This window comes from Chiroxiphia lanceolata, chromosome 3 (genome assembly GCF_009829145.1).
Source record: "Chiroxiphia lanceolata isolate bChiLan1 chromosome 3, bChiLan1.pri, whole genome shotgun sequence".
Classification (NCBI taxonomy): Eukaryota; Metazoa; Chordata; class Aves; order Passeriformes; family Pipridae; genus Chiroxiphia; species Chiroxiphia lanceolata.
Window position 1 is genome coordinate 116,894,695 of NC_045639.1, and position 16,439 is coordinate 116,911,133.

Genomic DNA, 16,439 nt, shown 5'->3' on the forward strand with positions numbered 1-16,439 from the left:
CCATGATCATCCTCAAATGTAAACCTGAAACTTAAACATTATTACTAAAACACAACTGTTTTATAACTTCTACATTACTCTGGTTCTTGTTGCTGTGGTTTTGTACCTAGGTAGGGTCTAACACACCTGAAAGGAATCCATTTCAGCTCTTTTCCTGTAGCCACACAGGCGTAGCTTCCCCAAGTCACAAGGTCCACCGGTCCCATCCACTGTCCTGAAATCATCTCTCTTGTCATGACTGGTTGTTTAGGAGAGGCAAAAGCCTGAGCCTGTGCTGCCTTTCGTGCCTGCTTCTTTCAGCACTGTCACAATTTAAAAAATTTATAACATGCATGGCTTTCCACAGATGCTCTTGTGGGCTACAGACTGATTCCCTCCTTTTTTGTTTGTTAACATGTCTTTCAGTGTGATGTGCCCTTTCTACAATTGCCTGTCCGATGGGTGAGTGTGGAATACCTGTGGTGTGAGAACTTTCCTAATTGATAGGAAGGTTCTTACCTTCTGATATGAAAGCTGGTTTATTGTTGGTCTTAATCTGTTTTGGGGTACCAAGGGTAGCAAAACAACTGAGTCAGTGTCTTATTATATCCTTGGCCTTTTCCCAGTGTGTGCTGTGGCAGTTATGTATTGGGAATGGGTATCTACGGTTATGTGTACATATTTTAATGTGCCAAATTCGGGGATGTGTGTGATATCTGTTTGCCAAATCTCATTTGCCATTAACCCGCTGGGGTTAACGCCTTCCTGAGATGGCATGGGTGTGATTTTCTGACAGTCTGGGCATGACATAATTATGTCTCGAGCTTGATTGAGTGTTATTTGAAATTGTCTCTTCAGAGAATGTGCATTCTGGTGGAAAAATGAATGAGACTATTTTACTTGCTCTAAGACTCTGGGTACGGTGTTAAACATTGTTGCTTTGTCAGCCTCTCAGTTCCCATCAGCTATTGGTCCTGGAATGTCAGTGTGTGACCGTGTGTGCATTATGTAAAAATCAAACTTTCGGTGATTGATAAGAAACCATACAGAACGCATTTCAAACAACAGAGGGTTAGCAACATCTCGAAGAAACGAACTTTCGAGATGGGACACTAACCCTGCAGCATAATAGGAATCGGTTACAATATTAATTGGTTGTTCAGAAAATTTCCCCAAGGCAATACGAATGGCAGCCAGTTCAGAACCTGTACAGAACCCTGGTTCATGGTCTGTACCTCTCGTTCCCACTGTCCTGTGTCAGGGTTTACCGAAGTCACTGCAGCTTTTCGTGTCCTTCCAGATGCATCTGTGAAGACCGTGAGGCCTCTCACTGGTTCATGTTTGCATCCGGTAGTGGCTTTTAAAGGTAAACTACTGATTTCTGCCCACAGTCTGTGTTTAGGGAGATGAATTGAAATGTCACCGTCAAAGCCTGCCAAGGCAGCCTGGAATCCTGCGTCCTCAGCTAGCATCCAGACGAGGTTGTCCTTTGTAGCTGGGACGTAGATGGTGGCAGGATCTCTCCCATCCAGTTCCTGTAGTCGTCCTCTGCCTTTAATGACAAGCTTGGCAAACATTTCATTAGTAGTCCACACAGTTTAGGTGGTGTGTGGGGTAGAAACAGCCACTCTAGAATTTGCAGTGGGTCTTTTTCAGTCTGATCCCACTGAAACAAAACTGCAAATGGCTGGTACCTGCTGGGAACAAGGGCAAGGCAGATTGCGTTCAGGATTTCTCCGCCTTGTCTGCCTTCTGTTGCCTTGGCACAAATGTCTAACACCTGCTTTGCCTCTGCTGTCAGAGACCTGTTAGACGTTAGGTCGGAGTCCCCTTTAGCAGCTCAAATAGAGGATGTAGCTCCTCTGTGGTTATGTCTAAAATAGGTCTTAACCAATTGATGGTCTCGGCGATCGCCTGCCTCGGTCCTTTGGTTTAGAATGTGTCCCAGTCTTTCCCATATGTCTATATGTAACACTTCTGTTAGTGGCAGCGTGGGGTATACAGACCTAATAAACCTTACTAATTCTGGTAATTCTGCCTTTGTGTTTGGATGTGCTAAGATCTTAGCAGTAGAGTTAATATTTCAATGCCTTGTGATATCAAGCTTCCCATGTTTTTACCTTAGTCTGGCCACTGTGGATACACGTGGGCAAGGGTCCTTGTTTGGCTGCTGAGTTTACTTTCGGTTTCTGGATCGGCTGTTTTCGCGGCTTTCTTTTCCTTTGGGCGTCTCTGTCGGCGACGGTGCTGTCCGGGTCTGCTCCTGCTTCTCCAGCGGCTGTGGGCGACTGGGTTGTTTTTGGTGCGGTGCTGAGGTCCGGGGCTGCGGTGGGGCTAGGAGTTGAAGTACTCACTCAGCTTCGCTGTTTCACTGCCCACTTCTGCCTGCGTGGTCCCGGCTCCGCTTTTCGCTGTCCGCCGTTCGTTTCTCTTCTTTTCTTCTTTTCTTCTCTGTTCCTGTGCACTTTTCCCTAATTTTTTGAGCTCTCTGTACTATCTGCGTCTCTCAGTACCGGCTGAGACAACGACTTAAAGAGGTCTAGGTTTTTTTGGTGAAAAATTCCCATATCATAAAATGATACGATATCCGGAATTTACCAATATTCCCCTGATTCAGGGTGTTCTAATCTGGCCTAATGTAGGTTCTAAGCCCTGAGTTCGGGCACCACGTGTTGCGTGTGGTGGACTTTATATGATAAAGAAATGGACTCAGCTCTCTGATGAGATCGCAATCAAAGAGCTTTATTCAAACTCTGCGCTCACTCTTCTCCCTAAAAACCATGTGACCTTGTGGACCAATGGGGTTGTCTATTTTGGCACATGCTCCTTCGCTTCTCTGCCTTCAGTGTGTCCCCTGCATCCCTGGGCATGCCTCCGACAGGGCAGATCCCCCCCAGCCCTGTTGCCCACCATCCCTGTGGGATCAGCCCAGGGCACGGGGGTTCTGGGGCCAGAGCACACGGTCGGAGCACGTCCAGCCTCTCCCCTCCAGCACCCCCAGGTCCTTCTCCCCAGGGCTGCTCCCATCCATTCCACTCCAGGGGGTGGTTGTGTCTGGCATTGCCCCGATCCAGAAGGAGCACACGGGATTGCAGCTTCAGCAAAGCTGTGAAGGTCTAATCCAGCACTAGAGCCCGAGAGTGCTGAACTGCCCAGGGCCTGATCTTGAGAGGGGACTGGTAGAGTGCTGAGGGGCTGGAGCTGGGGCTGGACTGAGGGCTGGCTGTGGATGGAGCTGTGAGGGGAGGGTTGTGAGGCGGGCTGTGTGTGAGGGGGAGGGGACGGTTGTGGGGCGGGTGTGTGTGTGAGGGGTGAGGGGACGGTTGTGAGGGCGGGCGTGAGTGGAGGGTGAGGGGACGGTTGTTGTGAGGGGTGGAGTGGGGGGGTGAGGCGGGCTGTGTCTTCGACTGTGAGGGGACAGTTGTGAGGGCGGGCTGTGTCTCGCTGTGAGGGGACGGTTCTCGGGGCACACTGTGACTCGCAGGTGGCCCCGATCCCCTCAGGGGGATTGTTGGGCAGCATGGCCAAGGCTAAGGCGGCCCCGCCAGCCCTGGAGCCGCCTGGACCCCCCAGGACCCCTCCAGGAACCCCTGGGACCCCGTGACCGTGACCCGGGACAGGTGAGAGCTCGGGGGCGCCGGGCTGGGCCGGGGGAGCATCTGGTGGAGGCCAGGCCGGGTCACAGGGACTGTGGGGAAGCCCCCGCAGGCAGTGGTCCCGGACTGTGCAGGCAGCGGGGCTGGGCCGGGCCGGGCTGCGCTCTGCTCGAGAACGGCGGCTGCTGGGACACGGAGTGTGTGGCTCCAGAGCTTGGAATTAGCGGAGACACCACCAGGGCAAAAGTAGCACTGTGTTATGTCTGCAAAATACGGAGTATGTTTTTCTGTGGAAAACCACTGCTTTTTGGAGGAAAAAACAAAGAAACAAAGGGTTCGGTTGCCCTGGGCACACACAGGACCCTCCAGAGCAGGGAGTAAAAACACCGCCCTCAACCAGTCCTGCCCTGTCAAGGTGGGACCTGCTGCTGGCGACTGAAAGGACTCCTCTCCCAGTTCCTGGAATAACACTCTTTATTAGCACCGCCTGGGACAGGTTAATAAGGTTCGTGGGCGTTGGCGGCAGCGTCTGGCTGCAAAACTGTGTTTGAAAGCAATCTGGGCTCTGGGAAGCAAGGCCAAGGTGGAACACGAAGCAATCTGCCAATATCCTCTGGGGGGGCCCGACCAAAGCTCTGCTCCTTAAAGCAGCGTTGAACCTGCCCAGAGTGTATTTCTCACCCCACAGGCGTCCCTGGGGGCGGAGGGAGGTTCAACCCCTCTGCTGATCCCAGCAGGTTCGGGGATCTTCCTCAGTTTTCCCCCTATCCCCAACTTACTTTATATGAATTCTTTGTGTTAGGTGGAGCTGGAGTGGCTTCAGTCGTAATCACCTTTTGTTTCTGGTTGGTGTAAAGTTCTCTTGCTGTACCTAATGGAGGAGTGTGTGGCTTGGCACCTGAGGAGGGGGTTGGACGAGGTTGTTGGTTCTGCAGCAGAACCCCTGGATTGTCCCTCGGCTGACAGGTACTGGAGGGTCCCATGATCTTCCCAGTACCACAGTGTTCCCCCTTTGGGCTGGGATTTGAGTGCTGCAGGAAAGTGGGCTTTGCTCACTGCCCCTTATTTCCTCAGAGCACTCACAACTGGGCTTTCTCATGCTGCTTTGCTCTTCCCCTGGCACTTGTGCTCCATCTTGGCCATGGGACTGAGCAGCCCAGGGAGGGTTTTTCTCTTTGCTCAAGGGCAAAGCAGAGGGAAATGTTTACGGCAGGAAGGGAAGAGGATTCTGGCTGATCAGGAAGCGAGGAGTTTCTGAGCGACGGTCGGAGTCACGCCTTATTTCACCCAGTTTGTGAGCAGTTGGATCCCATTGTCTTCATGGGGCTTGAGAGCATAAGCATTGAAACAGCATTTTGTGGACAGCCTTGTACTCTGTTCTGCTAAACTGCAAAGCCATGGAGTTCTTCTTCATCTTCCTTCCATCAACGTGGCCTAAGGCTTGTCCAGCTCAGCAAGTGCTTCTGCTTGGTAATTCTCTGCCAGGCCTGAGGGATTTCTCCTCTGCCTTGAAATTTCTTACCGTGCCAGGTTTCTATATGGTCCTGAAATGAGACACAAACCATTTCCAGTAGGCTTGCATGGATGGATCAGGAAGAATTTTCCAATTGGAGAAAGGAGGTCCTGCATCCCGGTATGTCTGGTAGGGGGTCCATTTGCTATTACCCTTTTGGAATGACAGTTACTTGCAACGAGGTTGGAACAAATATCAATGACCAGGTGATCTGTTTGGTGCCAAATCTCCCCGTCACAGCTTGTGGTCGATGGAAGAGAAGCTGATGGTCTCCATCATGTCCCTGCATGGTGTTTGTGCAGACAGCCCCACAAAAGGGACACTGCTCCCAGCACCCTGAAAACTGCTCCGCCAGGATGGTGTGAGGCTTCCTTTCAAACCAACTCAGATCAGCAACAGCAAATTTTCCCCTGAGCTCATTCTCCATGGCAGGCAGTGCTTCTGCCATGGCTTTGCTCAGGAACTCGATGTCTGTGATCTCCTGATGCTCGAGGCCCTTCAGGTCACTTCTGGGCAAGTTGATCAGCTCTGTCAGTTCCCTGCAAAATTCATCCAGCCAGAGAGAGATTTTGTCCTTTCTGTCTTTTCTGTCCTTGACCCTTTGGGTTGATGAAAACAGCTGACAGGATGTTTCCATAGAGAACATCAAGGGAGGAATCTAAAAAGTTCTCCAGCCTCCGGCTCTCACCTAAACAGTAACTCTCAACACGTCTCTCAATGTACCACTGAAAAAACTGTTCTGGGTGTTGAAGGTACTGCTTGAAATACTGAAAGTTTTCTTCTTGTGCCAGGAATCTCAGGATACAAACATCCAGATTGGCTCTGTTGCCCTGGAAATCTGGGACTTTCCCTGCATGTCCCCAGCGATGGCTTTAGCCGTCCTCTCATAGACGGCCCGGCGAAGAGCTGGGGCAAGCTTGTCACAAAGGAAACAGCAAAAGCTGTGACATAAGTGGCTCCTTGGCAGGAAATCTGGAAACATGTGAAGAAATCTTCTCTCTTGGTTCAGGTAGACGACTGGGTCATTTGCCTTCTGGAACATTTTGTGCATGGCTTTAAACCTTTCTGCTGCTGTTCTGCAGAGGTACAGAGATAAATCTATGATGTAATCTTTGTTAACACTAAATGGTGCATCACTGGGGACGGAGTTCACACCTTCCTGTACTTCATGGAGTATTTCATGAATAAAGGTTCGACTGTAATCCCGTTTCTCCTGTTCCTTCTTATCAATGTTTGCCCACACACGCTTTATGATGTTGTCTGTGATGTCCTGCAAGTTCACATCAGCATTGGAAACATTCAACCCGAGGTATGTTTTCCAACTCTTTTTCTTTGTGACATGTTTCTTCAAGTCCAAGGAAAATCCTCTGTGTTTGGGAAATGACCTGATCGTGCATGGAAACCAGGCTCCTTAAAGTGCTCCAGAAGGACATCTTCTATTTCGCATCAATATTCACCCATTCCGGTGGGGGAGCAGCACGGGAGACTTCAGTAATCCACTCGGCCCAGAGAGAAGTAAACTTGTCTCTCAGTTCTCTCTCACTGAGGCTCTTGCCTTTCAGAGTCAGAGCCAACTCCCTGCTCTTTCTCAGAGCTCGTCTTCATATTCTGACTTCCTTGCATCCACTTTACTCTGGGTCTTCTGCAGTTCAATGAGATTCTCACATTTCTTCCGAGTTTCATGAAGAAGTTCTCTTTTAGTTCTTTCAGCTTCCGCTCTGTGCTGCCTTTCCACTGGCCAGCATCTCACAGTTTTTCTCTTCCCTGAAATACTTTTCCATGTCTGTCACGATGGCATCACTTGTCTTGCACGAGCCCTTCCAGGTGTTCTCTGGTGACTTGCTGCAAGTCCCCGTTCCGAATTCTGTTGTCGAGTCTCATTTGTACGTCTAAGATGTGACTCCTGAGCCTCCAGGTCCACTGACTAAAGGCAGTTTCCAGTTTCCTGTACACAGCAATCTCCAGTGAATTCTTGAAGCTGAAAACAAAGTTCTCGTTCAGCAAAGCATTCCAGAGGTCACCAATACGGACTTTCAGGCTGGAGAGCGTCAAAATGCTGCCCTGGGACTCCTTGGCAGCCTGGAGAACTTTGCTCTTCAGTTGCTGGACGTTGTGGCTGTAGGTGGGGTTGGGTGGTGCCATTGGGGGGTTTCCTTCCCACAGGTGAGCAAAGTAGTGAATGTGGGTGTTCACGTCAAAGCGGATGACGTCGCTGAAGGAGGAGACGTCACAGCATTCCTGCTGGGCAGCTGCCACGGTCATTTCATCCAGCTTTTCCTGCAAACGTCTTTGTCCTTCCATGTTCTGCTCCTTGGCAGTAACTTCTCCCACGTTTTGGTGGACAAAGAGGCAGCTGGGGGAAAGATGTACTTTCTTCATCCTCAGAAGAGCCTGCACAGCAATCTGAAGAACATCCTGCATTTCTGAGGGATTTTCCCCAAAGATGTTGATCAGGGTCATGTTGCCGATGCCGATGACAAAGGTGGCCAGCTCGTTGTCATGTTCAGGGACTGTTTATTGGCCATCTCTATGGCACGAAGGCCCTCTGTGTCAACAACCAGCATGTAATCAAAGCCCACGTCCTGTTGCAGCTGCTCGTCCAGTGGCAGGAGCTGCATAAACGCTCCCCGGGTGCATCTCCCCGCGCTGACGTTGAACTGCAGCCCAAACATGGCATTCAGCAGGGTTGACTTCCCTGTGCTCTGGATGCCGAGCACGGAGAGAACAAACACTCGTTTGTCCCCAGCCTCTCAATTAGGCTGTCAAAGATTGCTCCTACCCAGTGCAGGGGCAGGTAAGAAGCATCCCCATCCATCAGCTCCACGGGATATCCCAAAACCATCAGCTCTGCTGCCATTTGGGGCAGTTTGACAACATTTTCATTCTTTGAGTTCCTTAAGTGCAGAGCTTCATAGATCTGCCCTACCTCTCTCAACAGATGCTCCAGGCCAACGGATGAATCATTGATTTCATCAGAGAGGGCCTCCAACCTACTCAGCAATTCAGGGTTTGGATTGTTTTTTTCCTTGCTTTTCTTTTTTTCCAGGATTTCAGACCATAATTTGTGATAGTCTCTCCTCAGTTCCTCAAGTTGACCGGAGGACAGGTCGTCCATAAAGACCTTCATCCACTGCAGGAAGTATTTCTTGGTATCTGCTGGCTGTGACTGGAGAAAGCCAAGGAATGGTTTCATCAACTGGTTGAGGGGGAAGGCTCGCTCTAGTTGCTTTCTTCTAATTGCTGCCTTCTCGATTCAATTTGGCTCCGATGGTGCTCGATGCTCTTGCCCCCTTCTCCTGCAAGCGAGTGAGTTCTTTGTCCTTTTGGCACCACTGGTGCCACAGTTTTCCTTGAAGAGGCAGGAGCTGGGATTTGATCTCAGACAGCTTCTCCTTCTTCAGAAGGGTCACCAGCTCCTTTGCCTTTGCTTTGGCTGTCACACACTCGGGTCGATCTTCATCCACTAAGAATCCGTGCTGGCGAGCTTTGTCCAGGCAGGCGTCCAGGCTGAAATGAGGGTTGGACCCTTCCAGGAGATTCCTGATTGTTTTGGTGAGCTCGTCAACATCTCTGCTTCGTTTCTGTTCTTGATCCCTTTTTATGTTTTTGCTGGATTGTCCAGCTGCAACCTTCTCTTTGTCAGTGAGAAGACAAACCAGAGGCCTTTGCGACTGCCACAGTCACGCAGAAGCTTTTTCCCTCTGTCATCATGTGCTCAGAGTCGGAGACAAGACCACGTTGAGAGCAGAGATCTCCTGTAAGAACTGCAGCTGCGCTCCGTGGTCCCTGGCGTCTCCATGCAGGTTACAGAAAGCCACACAGCACTCAAAGGTGTCATCGGGGCTTCCCCGGGGACAGTACCAGGCGATCTCCACAACACCTTCCATCAGCAAACGCTCTCTGGTGCTGCCTCGGCAATGGCGGTGGAAAAAAGTGTCGTGTCTTTGTTTGCTGAGCAGAGCATTGAGGAGCTGAGACTTGGAAGAGGAGGCAGAGGTGCCAATGCGGATGAAGCACACGATGGGTGTCTCTGCCTGATGAATGAGTTTGTTATTGTGACTGTTCATCCTGGGCTGCTGTCCCGACTTCTCCGCCTCTTTCCAGCTCCTTTTGATTTGGCTGAGGCCCAGAGCGGGAACTCGATCTGGGCAGTGCCTGGCTTGGGCACCAGCGGGCAGTGCCAGTTGGCAGAAGGCCAGCTTGGTTGCAATGGACTGTCTCATGAAGTCATCAGTACAGTGGAAAATTGCCATCTGGAGGTCCATGGGGTGCACGTGGCTGTCCCTGGTTGCAGCTTCAGGGCTGCTTCCTCCAAATCGTTTAGAAAGTTTTCAAAGGAGTCTGAGGGTTCGTGCTCTTGCTCTGTGGTTTCTGGCATGGGGGCAAGTCCTGGGTTGCTCCCATCTCTGCAAGTCAGGTACCTCACCCGATAGTCCACGGTTAAGAGCTTCTGCAGGAAGTGAAATGGCAGTTCCTGGTCCTTGCTGGGCTGGCTGTCATGCAGAGATGTCTTGCAGATGATGCGGAAATGTCCCGTGCCCATTTTTCTGGGATAGTGACTTTCTAGTCCAAGGCGCTTGAGCAACTGGAGGAACTCTTGGTTTGCAGTGGCTTCATTGGCTTTGGATTCGCTGGCACCTGACTCGGATTTGGAGGGACTGGAAGGCTCAGTTGTTTGGAAAGTGTCTTCCATGTCTTTGAGTATGTTCTGCATCCTCACATCATCCCCTGTTTCCTCCAAGCTCCCACCATGAAGGAATTCAAGTCACGTTCCAGCATCTCCCAGTCTGGGCACTCCCTGTGCTTCTGGAGGAGATCTTTGTCCCTGTGGACCACAAGCCTTCCATGTGACCTTCCATGAAAAGCAACCGCTCCCTCTTCTGCTCTGGGGACAGCTCTTTGCTTTGGGGTGTCACGGTCAGACCCGTCAGCAGAAGGGAGGCCTCAGCTCTGGCAGCATCTTGCTCCTTCAGAGTCACGTACTGCTCGTGTGCCGCTGCCATTGCCTGGGCCAGGTACTGAATTTCTGCATGGCCAAGGAGGTGCTGAAAAGTGCTGCTTTCCACCTGGTACCCTGTGCTGGTCGCAATTAAGAGCACCAAGAGTTCCATGTCCTTCTGAGCCCTTTCCTGGAGAGACCGCAGTAAGGAATGAATTGCGAGGCCTGTGGTCAGGGTGGCTTCTCTCTTTGCTTCCTGGACGGCAGAAGCAGAGGTTCCTGGTGCGTAGGTGACAGCATGGATGTGCTCCATTTGCTGCAGTGTCTGCAGGAGCTCTCCAAGTTCAGAGACATTGGGAGTTTTGGGAAGCGTGTGTGGTCAGTCTGGAAGATCCATTGCATAATGAAGGAAGACTGGGGAAGTCCTTGACAGAATAGATATGAGGATCCAGGAGGCTCCTCAAGATTGCCTTGATAGAGGTGGAGTTTTCTGGAAGTGACTCCTGGCAACTCCTCACGGTGTTCACCAGGAAGTCCTGCAGGGCTTTGTCGACAGGCACACGTTGATCCAGACTCTGGGGTCCTTGGTTTTTGCACTCAGATCCTGTTTCAAATCTGTCAGCATGAGCAGTTTCCTTTCATCTACCGTCCCTCCCAGGTCTTCACAATCTCCATGAACTCTCTGGCCTCTTCCACTGCACTGGCCAGTTCCTCTCCAAAAGCGGTGCCGACGCTCTGATTCGTCAGCGCTTTGTACGCAGCCCTGAGGGCGCGGCTCATTCCATGGACGGACTGAAAATCCCTGCTGTGATTGCACAGGATGACCTCCCACACCGGGATCAGCTGGGAGCCGCGGTCGATAACGCACCACGTTGAGTTATTGGACACGAGCCCCGTTTTCCACTGAGGGAGAGAATCAGTCTCTGATGGGCCCCCTGTGGTGAACACCTGACACTGAATCTCTGTGTGGGAGCTCTCTCCAGCTCTGCCCTGGACAGAAGCCTGTGAGCTGGACGGGAAACATCTGTGGCCCCTCCTGCACTGCCCGAAGCCACTGAAACTGGCCCCGACAAAGCTGTTCAGGGCTTCAGATGTTTGTCGCTTCATCTCTCCCTCTGCTCAGCTCTGAATCCTCCTGTAGACGCCTTCCACCAGAATATCCCTCCAAAGTGGAGGGGACCCTGGCTGACGTGGGACCCAAACCTGCTGAAGAAGCTCCAGCAGGTTGGGCTGGTCTTCTTCCCCAGTGAGGTTCAAAAGCCGCTCCATGTGTTGCAGCTCCCGCAGGGCCCCATCCGAGAGGAGAAGCTGATGCCTTTGGAAGTAGCAGGAGGCCAGAGGGATATACTGGTACTTGGTGGTGCAAAAGTAGCTCTGCTCAGAGTGGGACTGGTGGGTGCCCTGTGCCTGTGAGGAGCTGCTGTGATCTACACCAGCTTCCAATTTAACTCCCCAGAACTCGGCTTTGGCAGAAACGCTGATGCTGAAGCCCAGCTGCTCCATGGACCTGGTGAAAGTGGATTCTGCTGCACTGGAGGAGAACTCCTTGCTCTCAAGCAGCGATCCTTGCTCTGGACCGGCGAGCTGGAATCCCTCAGGAACCCTGAGGAGCTGCTCTCGCTTTGCCAGCACATCTTCAGCCCTGCTGGTTCTGTAGATGCCCTGCAGGGCCAGTCCCCCGACGCCCGCCTCAGCACCTCCGTGTCAGGGATGTTCTCCCTCCTGCCCACTGATGACTCCTGCTGCTCCAGCTGCTTCTGGATGCTCTCCAGCACATCCGCCAAGGGCTTCTTTGGTGCTGGCCAGAACTCCTTGGGAATCTCCATGGCTTGCCATAGAGCCTCTGCTCTCTGCCTTACAACATCCTGGCTGTGGCTGTGGCTGTCGAGCATTTCTTTCAGCTCGTTCAGGACTTGCTTGGCCACTCCTTGTCTCTGCTTTGTCCTCTCCAAGTGCTGCTTTTCTTGCTCCTCAGAAGTTGCTTTGTCATCTCTTATTTTCAGGAGTTTCTGGAGCGCCCTTTTCTCCCAGGGGTGCCGCACTTGGCACTCCAACGTAAGGTAGTCTTCATATTGCAGGTGTTGCAGGGCTTGTGTGCACTGGACTCCCAGGGTCTGGGAGAGTTTGGGGAGCCAGTATCCAGCCTCCAGTCCTTCCTTCTGAAGTGCCTCTGCCAGGAGCTGTGCCTCTCCATGCCCCTCTGGGTGTCGTCCTGCGAAGCCATGGCTGTGGGGGAAGAAAGGAGACTTTCCCTAAGGTTTCTTGTGAGAGGCCCCAGGCTCCTCTAAGAGGCTCTGCAGCAGCTCCGGCCCTGGGGATGCTCCCACGCGGCTGCTGGAGCCCAGGCTGGGATGCCACAAGGCCCAGGGTCTCCTTCCCGGGCAATGGATGTGCCTGCTGTGGGATCAGCCTGAAGCTGAGTGTGTATCCCAGAGACAACACACGCACACACACACACACGGATGTGGCCACACAACCTGCCATGGAGAAGGTGCTGCCTTCAACATCGCCCAGGTCCTCCCAACAGGACTCCTGAATCCATGAGTGCAGAGAGCCGAGGGCATTGCTGGATCCCTGGAGCACCGGCACAGCCCCTGTGCCCGTCCCACCCCCCTGCCTGCATCCTGCACCCTCTTCCCAGCACAGGGCTCTCCGCTCGCCGGCTGCTCCAGCTGGTGCTCCCAGCACACAGAGGCAGCGCTGGGAGCTGGGGAACATTGTCCCAGTTTTCCAGATGGGCAGGAAGGATGACCCTGGGAACTCCAGGCCTGGCAGTGTCCCTTCAGTGCCTGGTAAAGTTGTGGAGAAGGTTGTTCTGGGAGTTCTTGAAAAGCCCCTGAAGGACAAGGCACTCACTGGTCACAACCAGCATGGGGTCCTGAGGGGAATGTGCTGCTTCAAACTGAATATCCTTTTACTCCCCAATAACCCACGTAGTGATCAAGGGAAGCCAGTTGATGGAACCTTTCTGGATTTCAGTAAAGCTTTCCATCTCTCCCAGGATCCTTGTGGGTCCCTTCCCACCCCAGCCCTTCTGTGATTCCCTGATTCTCACCCTAACAGAGCTGGTGCTCTCCCTGGACTCCTGCCTTTACACCTTTGGGGTTTTCTACACCGTCCCACAAACCTGAGAAGTGTCTCTGTCTCAATTCAGCTGGATCCTGGAGAGGTTGATTCCATGCACAATCCCTTCCCCTGCATTCAGCTTCCATCCCAGCAGGGACACCAGACCCTCCCCAACCCAGGGATGGCTCCCAGGGGTTGGCACTGGGCTCCTGGAGCCTTGCAGAGCCTTGAGTGTCAGCTTTCCCTCTCTGGCCAGTGCAGACTGAGGCACCCTGTGCCCTGGCCGTGGGCTCTGAGTCACCTCACCCACCTGAGAGCAGATGCTCCTCTTGGTCCCAGCCTTGAGTGCCCAGAGGACACGGGCAGCCAAGGTGCCCAGCTCAGGGGACACAGCACCGTCACAGCCCAGGCCTGGGGGACACGGCGGCGGGTGGAGAAGATGGGAACCCCCTGGAGAATTCCGGAGGAAGGCAGCGGGAAGGAAGGCCCCAGATCCTAAAGGAGAAGACCAGAGAGTCAGGAGATGGCAACCCAGCAACGTGGAGGATTGGTTGCAGGGAGCAGTGGAGGCCAACCCTTCTCCTGCAGTGGGGATTACCCCGTCAGCAAAGAGTCCCCAGGGCCTTTGTGGGGTGGGGAGCAGAGCAGGCTTTCACCTGGGCCCTGAATCCGTGTTGCCCTGCAAAAGGAACCTGGACATGCTGGAGAGGTGGGACAGTGCCAACCCCTGAAGGTCAAGAAGGCCAAGGGCAGGTGGTGCCCCTGTGTTGGGGCAATGCCAGGCACAAAGACAGGCTGGGAGTGGACTGGATGGAGAGCAGCCCTGGGGAGAAGGACCTGGGGGGCGGGGGGGCTGGACACGACCTGGCCCAGAAACCCCCCATGCCCTGGGCTGATCCCACAGGGATGGTGGGCAGCAGGGCAGGGGGGATCTGCCCCTGTGCCCCCTCAGCTGAGACCCCCCTGCAGAGCTGCCTCCACCTGGGCAACAGCAGCACAAGGACGTGGAGCTGCTGCAGAGAGTCCAGAGGAGGCCCAGAGATGCTGCCAGGGCTGGAGCCCCTCTGCTCTGGAGCCAGGCTGGGAGAGCTGGGGGTGCTCAGTGGGAAGAGAAGGATCCAGGGAGACCTTGGAGCCCCTTCCAGAGCCTAAAGGGCTCCAGGAGAGCCTCCAGCAGGTCCTGCACTCCCACCAGTGGGATGGGCAGGGGAGGGGAAAAGCAGAGGGAAGAAAAAGGGCTGGGGAGATCAGGGGAGTTGAGGAAGCAGAGGAAAACTGGACGTGCTGGCAGAGCAAAGGAGGGACTTCAGCCCTGATTCCCCTCGGGGGCAGATGTGCAGCTCCCTGGGCAGTAGAGCCTTGGGGTGTGGGGTGGCTGCTCGGGAAGGCACCTGCTGGATATTGTGCCCTCAGGCTGTAGCACACAGATAACATAGAAATGCCAAAAATAAGGTTTTGCCATTGTTTCTACCTGTCAAAGCTTCCTACCAAAAATATCTCTTCGAACATCTGAATGGGGCTACTTGGGAAAATCAGGGAGAGAGCAAATGGAGAGAGAGAACCAGTTCCCTCAGCTGAGAATCTCTCCCCAGCCCCCTTACTTTTCTTCTGCCACCGTCTGCTGCCTGCCTGTCACCGGAGACTGGAACCCTGCCGGCCTGGAGAGGACTGACACCCACCGTGCCACAGGCGTGAGTTAGATCTTATCCTCCTACCCTGACCACATTTCTGAGGGCCAAAAGGTGCAGCTGGACCAGGACTCTGCACAGCCTGGGACACAGCTCCGTGGTGAGCAGCGAAACCGCTCTTCCTGGCTGCATTGCAGAGAACTAAAGCTGCCAAGACACACACACCCACCCCACACCCCCCTCCACCACCCCCCTGCAGCTAAAGAGATAACATCCAAAAGCGGCAGAGACAGAGAAAAAAAAGGCAGAAAACTGCTTCCCAGCCCCAAAAAGCAGCTCGGCAGAAAGGTAGTTTGGTGGTATCTTTTCTCTGCTTCTAGAAGTAATCTTAGCATTTCCCAACTTTTCTTAATTTTTCCTCTCCCTCTTTGCATCTCTTAGCAATTAATCAAATCAGTTTTGGTATCAACAGATAACCTGTGTGAGTGTTAATTGTGCTCAAGGGAATATTCGAATCTGAAGTTCTTTCTGCAACATTTAAGCAGATTGTCCCCTCAGGCCACTTGTGCCAGCTCTGTCCCTCCCAACTTCTCCCTTCCCCAGGGCAATGGGCTCTGGAAGCGCCTGTGCCTTTGAGGGGCTGCAGCAGGGACCAGAGCGCTGCGGGCGGTGAAGTTTGCACTGGAAGGGAGGGGAATCCCGGGAGGAAAAGGACCAAGTGTCCCCCCCGGGCTGGGGCCGGAGCAGGAGGGCCAGGAGTGCCCCTCATCCCCCGCGCTGCCCTGCTCCCTGAGGAGCGGCGCGGGGCACAGGCAGCACCCCCGGCCCCAGGAGGGCCCCAGCACCCCGGTCCTGCCTTCGGGGAGCGCAGCCCCCGCACCCCGCCTGGGGCTGGGGGTACCCGGGCCGGGCAGGATCGGCCCCGCCTGCGGCCGGGCACGGGCTGCAAAGGGAAGGGGCTCCTTCCCTGGCATCTCCCCAGCCATGGGAACCCCCGGATGGGAAGCAGAAGCAAACAAGCCCCGCTCCGTGCTGATCCCGGCTCCCAGCCCCGCGCTCAGCCCCAAGGTCCTACCGTCTCCCTCCGGAGCTCCCGAGGTGAGAGAAGCCCAGCGCAGCCCCTCTGCTGATCCAGTCCCGGCTCTTCCCTTTTATAGGGGTTGTGGAGCGACAGCTGTTCATTTCCTGTAAATCAGATGTTTATTCTGCAGCAGAGTGGGAAAGCGAAACTGCTGCCCGGTTTGGGATGAAAAGTTGTTCAGTGGGCGGTGGACTTGATGATCTGGGAGGTCTTTTCCAACCCTAGTGATCCTATGATTCCATGAAAGGCAGCAGGAGCTGGGCAGTACCTGGGGCTCCTGACTGGAAACCACGTGATCTGTGCCTCTTACCCCTGATCATCGAATCCCAGAACTGGGCAACCTGTGCCAGGACCTCCCCCCTCTCCCAGCCTTCCCAATGTCCCATCTCTCCCTGCCCTCTGGCACTGGGAATCCATTCCCTGTGTCCTGTCCCTCCAGGCCTTGTCCCCAGTCCCTCTCTAGCTCTCCTGGAGCCCCTTTAGGCTCTGCAAGGGGCTCCAAGGTCTCCCTGGATCCTTCCCTTCCCAGCTGAGCACCCCCAGCTCCCAGCCTGGCTCCAGAGCAGAGGGGCTCCAGCCCTGGCAGCATCTCTGGGGCCTTCTCTGGACTCTCTGCAGCAGCTCCACGTCCTTGTGC

General features: G+C 53.8%; 2 pseudogenes; both read right to left on the reverse strand.

The window, feature by feature from the left end:
- Window positions 1–15,859, reverse strand: part of LOC116784646 — a 46,804-nt pseudogene extending 30,945 nt beyond the window's left edge.
- On the reverse strand, window positions 5,000–13,550 carry LOC116784088 (annotated as a pseudogene).
- Window positions 15,860–16,439: the final 580 nt, after the last annotated feature.